The sequence below is a fragment of the Cnephaeus nilssonii genome (assembly GCF_951640355.1).
Source record: "Cnephaeus nilssonii genome assembly, chromosome: 23".
NCBI lineage: Eukaryota > Metazoa > Chordata > Mammalia > Chiroptera > Vespertilionidae > Cnephaeus > Cnephaeus nilssonii.
The window spans coordinates 16,585,983-16,605,236 of NC_137094.1; positions in this window are offsets into that span (position 1 = coordinate 16,585,983).

A 19,254-nucleotide genomic window follows, 5' to 3' on the forward strand; every position below is an offset into this window, starting at 1 on the left:
TGCATTTCAGTTCTGGCGCTAACCGACCTGGAGTTGGGGTAGAACCCATATATTCAAGGGCACAGTCCCCAACAAGACTGCTCCACCTTCGGACCGACCAGCTACCCATCGGGGAGGGGTCCCAGGATCATTTCAGGATTGATCATTCACTCAAGCGGCTCACAGAACTCAGCCAAGTGCTACCCTTAGGGTGACGGGTTTGTGATAAAGGGTACAAATCAGAAACAGCCCCACGGAGAGGTAGGCGCATGGGGTGAGTTCTGGGGAGTCCCAGGTGCAGAGCTTCTGTGTTCCCTGCCCATGGGATCCAGGCCCATCACCTGCCCGGCACATCCATGTTCACCCGCCGGCAAGCTGGCCGAGCATCAGAGTCCAGCGTGTGTGCTGGGTTCTCATGACAGAGGCGGGACGGATCCCATGCCCGGCCTGTGACTGAACTCAGTAACCGGGCCCTGGAGGTGGGGAGGTTGGGCTGAGGTCAGTGGTTCAAAGCCCCAGCCCTCCCATCAATCCTCAAACAACTGGTCTTTCTGGCAGGACCAGCCCGACCTGAATCCACCCAGGCCACCCCCCCTGATTAGCATAAACTCACCTGATTAGCATAAACTCAGGTATGACCCAGGGACTTCGGAAAAACAGGGGCACCCCTCTTCCTTGGGAAATTCCAAGGATGTACAGACTCCCAGGAACCAGGGCAAAAGGCAGTCCAACTCTTTGATATGATCCTGGCCCTTAGCATGAGCCCGGGCCGGGTAGCTCAGTTGGTGAGAGCATCGTCCCGATAGGCCAAGGTTGCAGATTCCATCCCTGGTCAGGGCGCATCTAAGAAACAGTGAGCCCAGCTGAGGTGGCTCAGTGGTTGAGCGTCGACCTAGGAACCAGGAGGTCACGGTTCGATTCCCGGTCAGGGCACAGGCCCGGGTTGCAGGCTCCATCCCCAGGGTGGGGCGTGCAGGAGGCAGCCGATCCATGATTCTCTCTCACCCTTGATGTTTCTATCTCTCTCTCTCTTTCCCTCTCCCTTCCTCTCTGAAATCAATAAAAATACATTAAAAAAAAGAAAAAAAGAAAGAAACACTGAGCCCACAACCAGGGCATGTACCCTGACCAGGAATTGAACTGTGACCTCCTGGTTCATAGGTCGATGCTCAACCACGGAGCCACGCCGGCCGGGCAGCAGGTGGCCCTCCTCCCTGGTGCCCTGTGACCTGAGGACTCGGACCGGGCAGGTCCCGCTGGTTGCGTAACTGCGATCAATGGGCTATTGTTGTCCTGCCGGGCTTTTCCGTGACGGAGAGGCCGTGTGTGCCTGGCTGGGCAGGGGACCCCACTGAAATGTGTGCTGGGTTTGAGCTCCGTGGGGGGCACGGGCCATGGCTGTGCTAAGGCGAGGCCGCCCTGGCCGGTGGATTTGATGAACGGGGAGTGTTGGAGCCGGCGCTGCGGGCACCTGCTGCGGCCCGGCCCGCTCCCCGCGGGAGATCAGCACGTTTTGTACGGAAACAGCTGGAAGGAGCCGGACAGCCCGGAGCCAGGGTGGAGGCAGGGAGGCTGGGAGCCAGGTGTTCCCAAAGCGTTTCCGCTTTTGCCACGAGCCTGGGCAGGTCCCGGCAGGCCCTGGAGGGTTATCATCTCTTGTTCCAAGACGGGGATGGGGCGAGGGTGGGGGTCCGCGGGTGGGACATGGGAGTTTACGGAGAGCGCCTCGCAGGAGGTAACCATGCCGAGCCGCCTTCCAGAGAATAGGAGGTTCCGTTTCTCTGTTTGCATAGGAGCCTGCATTGCAAGCATGTCAGACTCCCTGATCCCCTGCCTTACCCAGCCACAGGGGGTTCCCTCTTTGCCAGCTCCCTTCTTTTTCCGAGTTAGAATCAGGGCCGGGGGGGCAAACAGGCGGGGCGGTGGCTGGAAAATGCCGCATAAGAATGGGAGATCTAGCCCTGACCGGTGTGGCTCAGTGGATAGAGCGTTGGCCTGCGGACTGAAGGGTCCCAGGTTCGATTCTGGTCAAGGGCATGTACCTTGGTTGTGGGCACATCCCCAGTAGAGGGTGTGCAGGAGGCAGCTGATGGATGTTTCTCTCTCATCGATGTTTCTAACTCTCTATCCCTCTCCCTTCCTCTCTGTAAAAAATCAATAAAATATATTTTTAAAAAAGAAAAAATGTATATATATATATATATATATATATATATATATATATATATAGAATGAGAGATCTAGACCAGCCTGCTTGGCTCAGTGGTTGAGTGTTGACCTATGAACCAGGAGATCATGGTTCGATTCCTGGTCGGGGCACATGCCCGGGTTGTGGAGTCCATCCCCAGTAGGGGGCATGTATGAGACATTCTGTCTCATCATTGATGTTTCTCCCTCTCCCTTCCTCTCTGAAGTCAATACAAATATATTTTAAACAACGCCAATGCCTGACCACAATTTGTTCTGCTCAACCCCTACCCCAGTGGTCGGCAAACTCATTTAGTCAACAGAGCCAAATATCAACAGTACAACGACTGGAATGTCTTTGGAGAGCCAAATTTTTTAAAACTTAAACATCTTCTAACGCCCCTTCTTCAACATAGAGTTGCCCAAGCCGTGATATTTTGTGGAAGAGCCACACTCAAGGGGCCAAAGAGCTGCATGTGGCTCGCGAGCCACGGTTTGCCGACCACGGCCCTACCCCATTTGGAAAACTCCTGTGTCTGGTCTCTGCCATGGAGAATGACGTTGATTAGAATGGGCTCTGGCGGGACTTGGCCATCTGTCTGACCTGTTTAGTTCGAAGAGAGCCTGTGTTTATGTTCCTTTTCCTACATGTGAGCTTCAGGTAAGAATGTTCTCCCCATTTCCTGCTAACGTCCTGCCCCCGCCTCCTTCCTCCTCCTGCACCTCTCTGAGCCCAGGGACCCTCATGCCCACCACGTCGCAGGCCTGCTCCTGGCACATCTGGTTTACAAGCCAAACTGGCATCGTCAGCCCCTCCCCGGCTCGCCCGAAATATCATCGACTGAAGTCACGGATCTAAAAAAACCCCCCAAAATAACGTTTCCCCTCCTTCAAGAAGCCTTCTGTCTCGAGTCGCAACACATGGAGGCAGAGAGCAGATGGAGCCCACTCCTGCAGCTTCAGACACGCCGCCTGGCTCTGCCGGGTTTGGTTTTTATAGCCACACGCTCCTCCACCCAGCCGGGTCTGTCTCCACCCCCAAGCTCCTGGTTCGTTTCTCACCAAACAACCCCCAGAAACGTGAGAAGTCGGCCCTTCAAGATGTCCATGGCCATAGGGGGGACAAGCTGGCGGAAGTCCAGGGGGGGCACGGGGACGGGGAGCCCAGCGGGGCTGGGGGGCTGTTCTGTACACCAAAAGGTTGGGGGTTCAATGCCTGGTCAGGGCACATACCTAGATTGCGGGTTCGATCCCGAGTTGGGGAGCAGACGGAGGTAACTAATCGATGTTTCTCTCTCTCTCTCTCTCTCTCTCTCTCTCTCTCTCTCTCTCTCTCCCTGTTCCTCGCTCTCTAAAAGCAATGAACGTGCCCTGACTGGTTTGGCTCCGTGGATAGAGCGTCGGCCTGCGGACTGAGGGGTCCCAGGTTCGATTCCGGTCAAGGGCATGTGCCTTGGTTGCGGGCACATCCCCAGTGGGGAGTGTGCAGGAGGCAGCTGATCGATGTTTCTCTCTCATCGATGTTTCTAACTCTCTCTCCCTCTCCCTTCCTCTCTGTAAAAAAAAAATCAACAAAATATATTAAAAAAAATAAAAGCAATGAACTTATTTCCAGGTGAGGATCAAAAAAATAATTACAGTCCTATTTACAATTCTATCACTTAAGACAACGAATTTTTTAGGTCAGCTTTTTTTTTTTAATACTTTCATTACAACATGACCAATAATTTCTCACTCACTCACCATCCTCCATCACTTCTTCATGGAAATGGACAGGGAGCTGGCCCAGAGCATGTTATATTGGGGGAGCAGCATTGCAAACAGGACTGCAATGAATTATTAACGAGCCAGTGGTGTAACCCCCACAGAGGTTTTCCATTAGCCAGGCTATCGAGCGACCCTCCCGGCTGTGTGTTCACAAGAAGATGGTTCAAGGGTTCCACGCTGGGCCCTGACCTCCTGCTCCTGCTCAAGGCTATTATTACATGGCAACGCTTGTTTTCCTTTCTTCCTTTCTTCCTCCCTCCCTCCCTCCTTCCCTCCCTCCCTCCCTTCCTTTTAAATATATTTTTATTGATTACAGAGAGGGAGAGAGAGATGCAAACATCAATGATGAGAGAGAATAACTGATTGGCTGCCTCCTGCACGCCTCACACTGGGGATCCAGCCCGCAACCCTGGCACGTGTCCTGACTGACCGGGAATCGAACCGTGACCTTTCGGATCACGGGATGACGCTCAACCCCTGCGGGCTCTACTCCAGTTTTAACGGTCTCCCTGCTCCAGCCCCTCCGCCCTCAGCCCTGCAGCACAAACACCTTCTCCACGTCACCCCTCTGCTCCGGAATCTTCCCTGACTCCCCCGGGGCCAGGGTTTTGGATGCCAAACACCCTTTGCGCACATGTCAAGACGACCCGTGGGTTGCAAACTGACCGGGAACTACTAGCATCGGCTTTCCTGCTTCTCCACGGTGAATGTTACAATGAAGCCCGGCTGGTGTGGCTCAGTGGTTGGGCGTCGATCTGTGAACCAGCCGATGGATGTTTCCCTCTCCCTCTCCCTTAGTCTTACTCTAAATTCAATAAAAACATAAAAAAAGATTAAAACAAAACAAAAAAACACCCACAGAGGAGAGCCAGGAAGTGGGGGGGCCCAGAGCTGGGCTTCTGCTAGGCTCTGGGCTCCTGGGGGGCTGGGACTTTGAGGCAGAGTGAGCGGAGCAGAGCACGAGGGGCAGCCAGCTCAGTCCTCGCGGCAACTGGTCCGCATGGGGATGAGTCAGGAGGAACTCGATCCCGGACACACGGGTCACATTTCCTCTCCGATCCCCGTGGGGGCGGGGGTGCAATTCGGAGCCAATGGGAACAGCAGCCTGAGCTTCGCCAAGAAGACACACTCCCAGCGACCACCACCGTGCGGGGAGCAGGGAGGGGCTCTCAGGCTCGGATGGTCCCTGTGCGGCAGGACCAGGGCCTCTGATAGGGCCCCTGAGAAGGTGTGGGTTCATTCGCATGCTCTCCCCCGCCCCCCTTTTCCACGCTCCCCCCCTCTGTCTCTGAGACTCATCTCCCAAGCCAGTCTTCTTCGCAGTGGGAGGCTACGCTTTCTCTGATCAAAACTCATGAGCTGTGCAAGGCACTCCCGGGCTGTCGCTCCCTGGTGTGGGTTGTGCAAAGTTTGCAGGAAACGGAGGCGAACAGACAGCTGAGCAAGGAACTGGCCCGATCCCCCCACCCCCTCGGCCTCCCTCTCCCCCTCCAAGCTGGGTTTGCAGGATGGAGAGGAAAACCCTCTAGACATCTTTAGCACGTGACTTTTTCTTTTTCGAAAATACGTTTTTATTGATTTCAGAGAGCAAGGGAGAGGGAGAGGGGGAGAGAGAGAGAGAGAGAAACATCAATGATGAGAGAGAATCATGGATCCGCTGCCTCCTGCACGCCCCCTACTGGGGATCCAGCCAGCAACCTGGGCGTGTGCCCTTGACCGGAATCGAACCCAGGACCCAACATATTTTTATTGATTTCAGAGAGGAAGGGAGAGGGAGAGAGAGAGAGAGAAACATCAATGATGAGGGAGAATGTCTCATACACGCCCCCACACTGGGGATCAAGCCCACAACCCGGGCATGTGCCCTGACCGGGGAATCGAACCGTGACCTCCTGGCTCATAGGTTGGCCCTTAACACCGCTGAGCCACACTCACGTGGCTTTTTTTTTTTTAGTTGTCAGGAGAGGGTGGACATTTAGAAACCCGAGTTGAGGCCCGATCCCACCTCTGGATCTATGAATGACGGGTGCCCTGTGCTTTTATCGTCTCCAGATCTCTGTCTCCCTCATGGCCCTGCTGTGAAGGATGGCCGACACTATTTGTGAACAGTAATAATGACGACGGTAGATTCCTGGGGCTGAAGGCGTCCCGCTGGTGAAACAGGCGCCACGCACTTCACGTGGGATAACCCATCCAGTCCTCGCAGCTGTGTTTACAGAAGGGGAAACCGAGGTTCAGGTGAAATCACTCGCCCCAGATCATTGATGTGGGGTTGGCTGGTGAACCCCAAACTCGATGTCAAAACCCCTCAGAGGGGAGCGTGGCCTTGCGGACAGCTTGAACTCGGACGTCTGCGCCCCACCCCTGAGAACACGTGTCTGTTGCTTTCAGCCACCCCACTGTTGGCCGTCATTCGTGACAGCAGCCCCGGGAGCCTCATGCCGCCAGAAAGCTCTTAAGTCAGTGGTTCTCAACCTCCCTAAGGCCGCCACCCTTTCATACAGTTCCTCATGTTGTGGTGACCCCAACCATAACATTATTGTCGTTGCTACTTCATAACTGTCATTTTGCTACTGTTATGAATCGTCATGTAAATATCTGATATGCAGGATGTCTTAGGCGACCCCTGGGAAAGGGTCATTCGACCCCCAAAGGGGTCGCGACCCACAGGTTGAGAACCGCTGTCTTAAGGGACGAAGCGAAGGCGCCAGCAAAGTGGAAGCTGGCCCTGGCCGGCATGACCCGGTTGGTGAGGGACCCCCTGCGGGTGCTCACCCCTTCTCATTTCCCACGGGCCCCAGATGTGGGGGTGCGGCCGAGGGGACCCAGGCCTCCCCCGGGGACTGGGCATGGTCGTACGTGCTTTGACCTGCCGCCCCGAGCCGACTGCGGGGTTTTCAAGGCTGACAATGAATACACTCTCAGGGCGCCGTGCCCAGTGTGCTCAGTGGATAGAGCGTCAGCCTTCGGACTGAAGGGTCCCAGGTTTAATTCCCGGTCAGGGGCACAGGCCCGGATTGTGGGCTCGATCCCCAGTGTGGGGTCGTGCAGGAGGCGGCCGATCCATGACTCTCATCATTGATGTTTCTATCTCTCTCTCCCTCTTCCTTCCTCTCTGAAATCAATAAAAGTATATTTAAAATAAATAAATAAATAAACTCTCAGGGCTCTGAGTGAGCCCGGGTGTGCGGGCTGCAGAGAATAAACAGCCCTTTGTACGTTGCTCGTCTTCGGGGGCCATCCGAGCACAGACATCGCTGCCTGAGCCACAGCTGCCGGCAGGGAAGGCCGCGATGTGCAAACAGCGACGATAAAGGGAGATGAGGCCTGGAGGTGAACCCCGTGAAACCCCGCGGATGGGGGGGCCCCCTGGCTCTTACAGTCTGTGACGGTGGGGGTGGGGAGCCGGGACCAGCAGAGTCGCAGAGCGAACACGTGGATTTTCTCCGGGGAGGCATGAGTCACGGAGCTTCCCGGAGAAGAACAGCGGTCGCATTTGCATGTTAAACGGATCGATGGGGCCTCCCCCCCGGGAGAGGGGGGAGGGCTGTCAGAGGCGGCTGGGACGTCTGCGGGTCGGTCGGTCTCCTGCCCACAGCCCCAAAGACCGCCTTGCGCCTTGCACACCGTAGGTGCTCAATAAAGGTTTGTACCGAATCGCGTGTCAAAGCTGGTCTCGGGCCCTGGCTGGTGTGCCCAGTGGTTAGAGCGTCGGCGGAGCACCGAAGAGTTGCCTGTTCGATCCCGGGCCCAGGTTGGGGTGTGCGTGCGGGAGGCAACCCATCGATGTGTCTCTCTCTCGCATCTATGTTTTTCTCTCTCTCTCTCTCTCTCTCTCTCTGTGTGTGTGTGTCTCTCCCCATCCCTTCCACTCTCTCTAAAAATCAATTAAGACATCTTTACAACAACAACAAACAGCCGCACAGTCTAGGCCAGTGGTCGGCAAACACATGAGTCCACAGAGCCAACTATCAACAGCACAACGATTGACGTTTCTTTGGAGAGCCACATTTTTTCAACTTAAACTTCTTCTAACGCCACTTCTTCAACATAGACTCGCCCAGGCCATGGTATTTTGTGGGAGAGCCACCCTCAAGGGGCCCAAGAGCCGCAGGTGGCTCGCGAGCCGCGGTTTGCCGACCACAGGCTCTAGGCAGTGCCCCGCGGACCTGGCTTCTCCAGCCATCCGGACGTCCAGGGGTCTCTGATGACAGGGGACTGTGGCCCGGCTGCTAAGACTTGTGGGGCCAACGCAGGCCAGAACCTTCCAGCCCCCCTTGGGAGGGAGAAGGCCCATGTGCACAGCGGAGGGGTGTTCACTGGGTCTGTGCCTTGTTCCCCCAAGAGCCAGCTCCTGGGCCCCCGCCTCTCCCAGCACCTACCTGGCTCCTGGCTCCCAGCTCCTTGACCTTCACATCACAAGCCACCGGGGGGCGGGGGGACCCACACAGTGCCTGATCCCTTCCTCCGGATGTGGGAACCCCCAGCACCTGCTGGCGGGGCAGTGCCTGCTGGGAGTGCCCAGGTGCTGCCCCTCAACGCGTTCTTCCCCTCGAGACTCAGATCGCCTCCGGCTGAGAGGGGGCACGTGGCCTCTTCCTTCTCCCCTCCCTCCGTCCCTTTGATAACCAGGCCTCCCGTACCCCCTCTGCTGCCTTTCCCCGCCCCCAGCTGCCCTCCGGATCAGGTTTCTTTGGTCAGTGTTTTTGAAGAACCCTGTTATTTAAAAAAAAAATAAAATAATATATTCTTATTGATTTCGGAGAGGAAGGGAGAGGGAGAGAGAGCGAGAAACAGCAATGATGAGAGAGCATCATGGATCGGCTGCCTCCTGCATGTCCCCCACTGGGGATGGAGCCCACAAGCCGGGCATGTGCCCTGACTGGGAATCGAACCGTGGCCTCCTGGTTCGTAGGAGGATGCTCAACCCCTGAGCCACGCTTCTCAGGCAGGGAACGCTTAATATGTTGGAAAAACGACCGCCCCCCACGCCAGGATGATGATCACCATGGCTCTGGAGAAACTGTGCCATGTCCTGCCTCCTCCGTCTTCAGGAAATCTTGTCCCCACACCTTCTAAGCACCAAAGGCCTTCCCTTTTCTTAGAAATCTCCCGGAAATGAGATTGTACAAGCCTTTCCAGGAAGCCAGCATCCCTGGCCTAAATCCCCGCGATTGCTTTCCGCCCTGCATCCTGCGCTGAGGGCAGCCCTTCCTGGCACGTGGGGGAGGACCCCCCCCCCCCTTTTCCTGCCACATCTGAGTTCCCCGGCCTGACCACCTGGGTCCTGGCCACCCCGTCCCTCTCCCCTCCCTGCCTGGCAGGAGGCAGAAAACAGACACCAGCGTGACTCAGTGTTTGAGCATTGATCTATGAACCAGGAGGTCACGGTTTGATTCCCGGTCAGGGCACAGGCCCGGGTTACGGGCTCCATCCCCAGTGTGGAGCATGCAGGAGGCAGCCGATCCATGATTCTCTCTCATCATGGATGCTTCTCTCTCTCTCTCCCTCTCCCTTCCTTTCTGAAATCAATAAAAATATATTTTAAAAAAATCCTTGTGAAATGAATGAAATAATGTCCACTAAAACCTGTTGCTGGAGATTTGAGAAAGAAGTCTGAATTCCAGCCCTGACTGTGTGGCTCAGTGGATAGAGCGTCGGCCTGCAGACTGAAGGGTTCCAGGTTCGATTCCGGTCAAGGGCATGTACCTTGGTTGTGGGCACATCCCCAGTAGCGGGGGCATGCAGGAGGCAGCTGATCGATGTTTCTCTCCCATCGATGTTTCTAACTCCCTATCCCTCTCCTTTCCTCTCTGTAAAAAAATCGATAAAACATATTAAAAAAAAAAAAAAAAGCCTGAATTCCAGGAATCCATTTTCCTAAGGGTTAAAAAGACAAACCTCTTGAACGGTCATTACGAAATCAAGGCGACAGCAGCATCACTTACCATCTATTTCCCCGATCGCTACGCTGGTAATTTCCTAAATGTTGGACCAGGACGAAAGGAAACAGCCTTCCGCGGATAAATCCGGGACGGACGCCAGACACTTCATGGGATCTTATGAATTCCCCCTCTTTCCAGGAGCCTTCATGGGAGAAGGCCTCTCCCGGCGTAAAGCACGAGCTGGGTGTTGCCTTTCAGGCCCAAGGTCTGGTTCAAATGCATTTGGAGGAAAGTCCCGTTTGGAAGAGCCGTCTGCCCGCAGCGTTTTCTTCCTCTTTCATGCCTCGGCCTCACTCAAGACACAGGCAGAACGCAAGGCTGGGCCTGGGACAGTGGTCGGCAAACTCATTAGTCCACAGAGCCAAATGTCAACAGGACAACGATGGAAATTTCTTTGGAGAGCCACATTTTTTCAACGTAAACTTCTTCTAATGCCACTTCTTCAACATAGACTCGCCCAGGCCGTGGTATTTTGTGGAAGAGCCACCCTCAAGGGGCCCAAGAGCCGCATGTGGCTCGCGAGCCGCAGTTTGCTGACCAGGGACCTGGGAAGCAAGAGGGTTTCTTGTGAGGGTCTCCCTGGGCCAACGTGCGGGTCTGGACCAGATAGAAACTCACCATCAGCTCCCGCACATCTGGGAGGCATCGGCCAATGGCTGGCGTGGACCCTGCCTCAAAACCTCTTTTTGTTTTTTTAGAGTCAAGAGGCCGTCTTTTTTAAAATATGTTTTTATTAATGTCAGAGAGGAAGGGAGAGGGAGGGAGAGATAGAAACATCCATGATGAGAGAGATTCTTGGATCGGCTGCCTCCTGCACGCCCCACACTGGGGACGGAGCCCACAACTTGGACATGTGCTCTGACCGGGAATCGAACCCTGACCTCCTGGTTCCTAGGTCGACGCTCAACCCCCGAGCCCCACCGGCCGGCCCGGCACTTTGCTGCCTCTCTATCAGGCTGTCCCCTGCTTTTCCAACCCTTTCTCCTCGAGCGCGTCCTCCCCACTTTCCGAACTCTCCCTGCACAACAAAGAAAGAGAAAAAGGGAGCGGAGCCCCGGGAATGGATTTGGATCCTGGAGGGAGGCAGCCTCCAGCAGCGCAGGCGGCTGTGAGCGCCAGGCCCCTGCTGGGAGTTCATGGCCGCCCCGGCGGGATTTTTACCGTTTCTTTTCTTCTTTTCTTTTTAAAGTATATTTTTATTGATTTCAGAGAGGAAGGGAGAGGGAGAGAGAGAGAGAAACATCCACGATGGGAGAGGTTCATGGATCGGCTACCTCCTGCACGTCCCTCACTGGGAATGGAGCCCACAACCCAGGCATGTGCCCTTGACCGGGAATCGAACCCGGGACCCTTCAGTCCGCAGGCCGATGCTCTATCCATTGAACCAAACCGGTTAGGGCTCTTTTCTTTTCTTTTTTCTTTTCTTTTTTCTTTTCTTTTCTCTTTAACGCACTTCAGACTCTAACCTGCTTGTCCATTCTGGAAATCCTCCCACTTCGCTCCTGTCCCCAGGGGCCCATTTTAATCTTGGCTCTGCCGCTCGGTGTTCTTGGATCCCGACGGCTCTCCGATAAAGCGGCCGGTTTTAGCGCACACTTCTTTTGTTTCCATATTCCGTGCTCATTTCTCTCCGGGGGAGGCCCGTCCAAAGTCCGCCTTTCAGATAGCTCGCCCGCGCCGGCTCTCAGCCCCGTGAGCTCACGCCCAGTGTTTGTCTTGGCCGGGACGCTGGGCCCACAGGCTTCAGGGTGGGCCACGGGCTCGGGGACAGTCCTGAGCCCCTGGGGCAGGTACGTCTACCAGACCTCGCTCAGCCCTCGCTCCTGGCTGACCCCTGGGGGCCCTACTCTGTGCCTCTGTGGTCCTTAAAAAATTATTAAAAAATTAATATATGTACTAGTATACTAGTATTATTGACTTCAGACAGGAAGGGAGAGGGAGAGAGAGAGAAACATCAGTGATGAGAGAGAGTCATGGATCGGCTGCCTCCCGCACGCCCCACACTGGGGATCGAGCCCGCAACCCGGGCCTGTGCCCTGACCGGGAATCCAACCCTGACCTCCTGGTTCATAGGTCAACACTCAACCCCTGAGCCATGCCGGCCGGGCAACAACTTGTTTCTAAGTAAGAGCTCACTTGTCTGCAAAAACCTTCTGTAGAACTTTCTGGAAGAACACGACACTGAAATGGAGGTCTGGGAATCCGAGGCGGGGTTCTCCCCCTGTCAGAGTGCCTGGGACCACACCACCACAGCTGCTCTGGGTCTTGCTTTTCCGCCGTGTGCAAGGACTGGCTGGCCCGGAACCACTGGTTTCCACACAAGCCCTGACCACCCCCAGATGCTTGGGAGGAAGATGGGGGTAGGGGGGAGGGGCGGGGACTCTGTTCCCCCTTCCTGGCCCTGCAAGAGAATCTGTCTCTCTCAGGACCCCCACACGCTCGCATTTGAAAGAAAGTTTTGGCCCGGCCGGTGTGGCTCAGTGGTTGAGCGTCGACCTATGAACCAGGAGGTCACGGTTCGATTCCCGATCAAGGGCACATGCCCGGGTTGTGGGCTCCATCCCCAGTGTGGGGCGTGCAGGAGGCAGCCGATCCATGATTCTCTCTCATCGTGGATGTTTCTCTCTCTCTCCTCCTCTCGCTTCCTCTCTGGAATAAAAATAAAAAAATAAACACATTAATTAGAAAAAGAAGAAAGTTTTGTACTTAACAAGGAAAAGTGAAAAAAACCTTAAGACCAGGAGGCAATTAAGACGAGCCCAGCTGGAACATTCTGGAACCACACTCCGCCCCAGGTCATCCTATGCACAAGCTCCTCCCGGGAGCGACACCAGGGCCTGGCTCGGCACCGAGCCCCTGAACCCCCCGATCCTCAAGGGGGGGGGGGGGCTGTGGACGTGTCGCAAAGCACCATATGGCTGATGGCTTCTAATCGGATGAGCTCACCCCGGATCGCGTGTGTCTGCACTGCCCCCAGATTGATCGACGGCTTTGAGTCTTCGGAAGCCGCACGGTGGACGCAGTAATTGAATTCTGCTGTCACCACCCCCCCCCCGCCCCTGAGCCAGATGCAGCGTGGGGACGGGGGGCGCTTCTAGGCGGCCGCTCCGAGGCCCGGGGTGCGGCCGGGCGTGGGTCAGCGTGGGCTCCTCAGCAGGGGCAGCCAGATGGCCGGTGGCAGCTGCTGGCACGGCTCAGTCCTCGCCCCATTGCTTGCATCCCTCCCCGGCCCTGCTCCCCACCTAAGAGCCAGTGGGGGTGGAGGAGGCGAGCGAGGGCGGGGAGGAGGGGCTGCCGTGGGGAGCTCCTGGGAGCTGCCTGCTCGGGGACCTGGGACACCATGGCTGCACTCGCCACGTTCCCCGTCAGCCAGGGCTGCCTCCATCACCCTGCAGCCGGGAGACGAGAGCTGCTGCCCAGCCGGCTGCCTCCAAGCCACACGTGGTTGTTGAGCACTTTATTCTTGGTTTTAATATTTTTAATTGATGTCAGAGAGGAAGGGAGAGGGAGAGAGAGAGAGAGAGAAACATTCATGATGAGAGAGAATCATGGAAAAGCTGCCTCCTGCACGTCCCCTACTGGGGATCAAGCTTGCAACCCGGGCCTGTGCCCTGACCGGGAATCGAACCTGGGACCCTTCAGTCCACAGGCCGACGCTCTATCCACTGAGCCACACCGGCCAGGGCCCGTGGGCTCCTTTTTAAAAAATATATATATTTTATTGATTTTTTACAGAGAGGAAGGGAGAGGGATAGAGAGTTAGAAACATCGATGAGAGAGAAACATCGATCAGCTGCCTCCTGTGCGCCCCCTACTGGATCGAGCCCACAACCCGGGCCTGTGCCCTGATCAGGAATCGAACCGTGACCTCCTGGTTCCTAGGTCGACATTCAACCACTGAGCCACGGCGGCCGGGCTACGCTAAGCTTGTTTTCATGCCGACGTCGGGGCTATGCGCGTGAACAGAGGACTCGTGCTGGCGCCACACACTGGCCACCCCCCACCCCCCCCACCGCCACCCCTCGCCCTGCCCTGGGAGCCTCGGGCGCTCCCTGGACAAATCAGCTCGGCCGTATTTGCAATGACTTCTCTGACCCCAGCACTTCCTGCCCCCAGAGAGGGGCTTTGCAGGCCGGGCCGCTGTTTGGATAAGTTGGTGAGTCACAGTGAGATCAGGCGCCCCTCTGATGTCCAGAGCACAATGTACTGTGGGCTCCGGCTGCACCCCCTGCCTCGGGGGGACCCCTCAGAGCCTCAGCGCTGCCCGTCTGAAGAGAAAGGGCGTCTAGGGGGCGGGCGGGGACACGTGGTTTGCTCCCATCCCTGCGCTCTCTGGCCTGGAGGGCGGGGAGAAAAGAATGATTAACTTCGCTTTCCTCTCCCGGGTTGCTTTGGCAGAGACGCCCGGCACCTCCCTTCTGTTCTGCTCGAGGAAGTCAGAGCAGAGGGGGAGATTTCATCAGGACGGACAAGCCCTATTTCCAGGGGACCCGAGCCTCCCCTGGGGGGCCCCGCCCGCCCCCTCCCTGCCTGCCCCCTCCCCGCGCACCAGTCCCCACGGCTCCAGGCGCGCTTGGCACGGGGTCCCAGGCAGCCTACAACACAGGCTTTGTTTGGGGGAGCCCGGGGAGGCCGCTGGCCACAGAGACGCTCCTCCGCGGACCAGGCCTGTCCCTGACATCTGGCGTCTCTCCCAGGACCCCCCTCCCCCCTCTCCCCCCTCCCCACCCCCAACAGAATTTTGAATGAATTAATGGAATTATAGTCCTTTGAATTCGCCTGACGATTCTCCTCTCCCAGGCTCAGATGACATTGGCCACTCTGCGTGTCTAGATGGCTCCACGGTGTTTACTAAGATCCCTGGCGGAGAGCCACACGGATGTTTCCCTGGAAAAAGGGGACCCGCCGTTCTCTCCGACCGTGGTGGGGCGTCCGCATTTACTGAGTCTTCACCCTGTGCCATGCGCTGGCCCGGGCATCTTATATTCAGTTTTTAAAATCTATTATTATTATTATTATTATTAATTATTATTATGTTAATCCTCACTCGAGGATATTTTTTCCATTGATTTTTAGAGAGAGCGGAAGGGAGAGGGAGAGAGACAGAGTGAAACATCAATGTGAGAGAGACACATCGATGGGTTGCCTCCTGCACGTGCCCTGACCAGGGCCCCGGGCTGGGGAGGAGCCTGGCTTGTGCCCTTGACCAGAATCGAACCCGGGACCCTTTGGTCCACAAACCGGCTAGGGCCTGACTGTACGTTTGCAACCACACAGGGTCAAGGCGGACCGATGGCAGCATCTGCGGATGTCACACTGACGCGTGGACGAGGTCTCACGCGGATCCGTCAGATCAGGATGCGTCTCTTGCTTCTCCGCTGGCTTTGCGGCAAGGTGGTCCTGTGACTGGAGCTGGCCTGTGGCTACGCAATGCCTTTTCACCCTCAGCTGCTCCTTAAGCCGAAACGTGTTATACAATCGACTCCACCCCGACTCAAATATTGTGATTGTCACGGTGCCCAGAATGGGAAAGAGCCGGGATTTAAATCTTTCAATACACCGCCCACTCCTTTACCCTCCCTGCGACTTTCCCGGGCGTGCCTCCGTGGTTGAGCATTGACCTAGGAACCAGGAGGTCAGGGTTCGATTCCCCCGTCAGGGTACATGCCCGGGCTGCGGGCTCGATCCCCAGTAGGGGGCGTGCAGGAGGCAGCTGATCAATGATTTATCATTGCTGTTTTTATCTCTCCTTTTTCCTTCCTCTCTGAAATCAATAAAAAAAAAATATGTGTGTGTATATATATATCTATATATATAAATGGCTAATATGCAAAGTGTCCCCTTGGGAGTTTAACTGGGAGAATGGGAGTTTGATTGCTTGCTATGACATGTGTTGACCACCAGGGGGAGGCGTGGAACATGGCAGGGTGCTAGGGAAGGAGGAGGCGGGGAGGTGGGGAGGCAGGGAACCTGATTGGCCTTGATTACTGGCCAGGCCTAGGGACCCTACCCATGCATGAATTTTGTGCACCAGGCCTCTAGTATATATATATATAAAAGTGTTGGTTCAATAAACTAAACTAAAACAGAATCCTGCCATATCCGTGCCCAGGCTTCTGTCTCCATCACCAGCTCTGGCCAGCGCCCCAGGCTTCCACCCCCAAGATCCTGCTTTTGTCCTCAGGTGCCCGCAGGATTCTCACAGGTATCCGTGGCCTTCACCGGGCGCGCGGGGCCAGCGCAGACCTGGCCGTGGTGCCGGCACAGACAGGCTCTCAGTCCCGGACACGGTGTTCCCTTACACCCCCCCGAACTGGCCCTGGAACTGGGTCAGCCCTGTGAATGGCCCTCAGTCTCGCACGGAGCGGGGCATGTGTGAACGTTCAGGCCGCCCCATGGGAACCCCCCACCGGCACCTTCCCCAGGCCCCCCCCCCCCCCCCAGCTCCCCTCCCTGGCTCCTCAGCCTCTGTGTGCGTCGCCGGGTTATCACAGGGAGCAGGCGGCTTACGCAGCGGGTCAGCCCGGTGACACGGCCTGAGGTCGCCGCAAAGTGGTTTTTGGAGCCTTTGTTTCCTCTCCCAGGTTTTCTGAAGTTACCGAACAGGCGCCTGATTCAGAGCCACTGAGGACATTCTAGCCTTTTCTTTTTCTTTTTTTTCCTGTTGTCCCACAAGATGGGAGGCCCCAGGCGGGAGCCTCAGCTTGTTATTCTCAAGCGAGTTTCCCCTTTTGCTCAGGACTTAACTAGAATCAATTCTTCTTCTTCTTCTTCTTCTTTTTCTTCTTCTTCTTCTTCTTCTTCTTCTTCTTCTTCTTCTTCTTCTTCTTCTTCTTCTTTTTAATATATATTTTTATTGATTTCAGAGAGGAAGGGAGAGGGAGAGAGAGAGAGAAACATCCATGAGGAGAGAGAATCACGAATCGGCTGCCTCCTGCACGCCCCCTACTGGGGATGGAGCCCGAAACTCGGTCATGTGGCCTGAGCGGGAATCGAACCGTGACCTCCTGGTTCATAGGTCGACGCTCAACCACTGAGCCACACCGGCCGGGCAAATGTTCTTAATTTTACTTAAATAACTTGGGATTCTGTACTTCATACAGGCTCTGGATACTGCTGAATACCGGAGGGACAGGAAAGAGTCCCCATTTTAGGAGCCAGTGTGGGCGTGTTCAACTCCCAGTGAGAGGCCACTGGTGTGTTGACTTTAGTCTGCTCACCTGCAAAATGAAAATAGTAGGACGTGCATACCTCACAAAGGCGTGAGGATTCAAAAAAAAAAAAAAAAAAAAGAAGAAGAAAAGAAAGGAAAAGAAAATGTGAGGACTCAGCAAGATCATGAAAGTCAACAACTTTTGTAAACTGCGATGTTAGGCAGATAAAAATAGTCATTGTTCATAGATAGTGGCTATTAGGGGTACAGACAGGATTGTGGTTCGATTCCCAGTCAGGGCACATGCCCAGGTTGTGGGCTCGATTCCCAGTAGGGGGCGTGCAGGAGGCAGCCAATTGATGCTGTTTCTCAGCAATGATGTTTCTATCTCTCTCTCCCTCTCCTTTCCTCTTTGAAATCAATAAAATATATATTTAAAAAGAAAATAAAATGCAAGGATTGAGGTCCCCCACTGCAACTTTTGTGCGAGGGAAGCCTGCCTGGGTTGCATCGATCGTAGGAACCCCAAAGAGAGATCTGTGGGTGCGTGAGCATCCTTGCTTTCTTTCTTTTTTTTTTTTTTTTTCCCCTCTTCTAAATATAGTTTATTGATTTTTTTACAGAGAGGAAGGGAGAGGGACAGAGAATCAGAAACATCGATGAGAGAGAAACATCGGTCAGCTGCCTCCTGCACACCTCCTACTGGGGATGTGCCCGCAACCAAGGCACATGCCCTTGACCGGAGTCGAACCCGGGACCCTTCAATCCACAGGCCGATGCTCTATCCACTGAGCCAAACCGGTTAGGCCACAGTGGTGGGCAAACTCATTAGTCAACAGAGCCAAATATCAACAGCACAACGATTGACATTTCTTTTGAGAGCCAAATTTTTTAAACATAAACTTCTTCTAATGCCACTTCCTCAAAATAGACTCGCCCAGGCCGTGGTATTTTGTGGAAGAGCCACACTCAAGGGGCTAAAGAGCCGCATGTGGCTCGAGAGCCGCAGTTTGCCGACCACGGGGTTAGGGCATCCTTGCTTTCTTATGCTCGCTGCTGGTGTGTTTGGCTCCCGGCAGATTCACTCCTTCCCTTCCCCGCTTCTTTCTCCTCTTCCTTTTCCTGCCCCCTTTCTTTTCTGAGTATTTGCGTCTCCTCAGCCACGCGTTATCTAAATCCCACTTAAGATAAACAGGAAAGGGGACTTAGGAGTCGGAGTGGAGAAGTCCTTGAAACTTTCAACTCCAAGTGTGAAGACAAAAGGGCTTTGGGTAGGACACACACACACACACACACACACACACACACACACACACACACACACAGGTGCAGAGGGATTTCTAAGAACTGCATGTTGAGGAATATTTGCAGATACATCACCTACGTGTGGCAACCGCCAGGCGCACCTGTGTGGAGAGCTAGGGAGCTATTCCTACCCCAAGGCATAGAGGGCACGCTTGAAAGGTCTTACAAGTTGCATTTTTCACATACGATTAAAATGCGGGCCCGGCCGGCGTGGCTCCGGGGTGGAGCCTCCACCTAGGAACCAGGAGGTCACGGTTCGATTCCCGGTCAGGGCACAGGCCCGGGTTGTGGGCTCCATCCCCAGTGTGGGGCGTGCAGGAGGCAGCCGATCCATGATTCTCTCTCCTCATGGATGTTACTCTCTCTCTCTCTCCCTCTCCCTTCCTGTCTGAAATGGATGAAGTAAAACAAAATAAACTGGGGAGAGTACACGTGGGTGGGTAGAGGCAGTGAGAATGAGTGAAAGGAACAGCGTAGTTTTCCGAAAGGAACCTCCAAGGTGTCTACACGATCCTGCTGCCCCCGTAGGACTAGAGGTGGGGTGCTCCCTGGTGTTCCCAGCCTCTGCTCCCCGCCTTCCCAACCAGCCATGGGGGTGCCCTCCGCCCACCTGCCACAGCTGTGCCAGGGTCTGCTGACGCCGGGGCCCCGCGGAGGTCTCTGTTTTGTGAGGGAGGCCGACGGGAGGCGGGAGGAGGGGAGGCCGTTCCATGAAGGCTGGAGACGATGAGGCCACCCTGAGTGACCTGTTCATAAACAGAGAAAGCCACCCGGCCGGCGTGGCTCCGTGGTTGAGCATCGACCTATGAACCGGGAGGTCACGGTTCTATTCTGGTCGTGGGTTCATGCCCGGGTGGCGGGCTCGATTCCCAGTAGGGGGCGTGCAGGAGGCGGCCAATGGATGATGTTTCTCTCTCA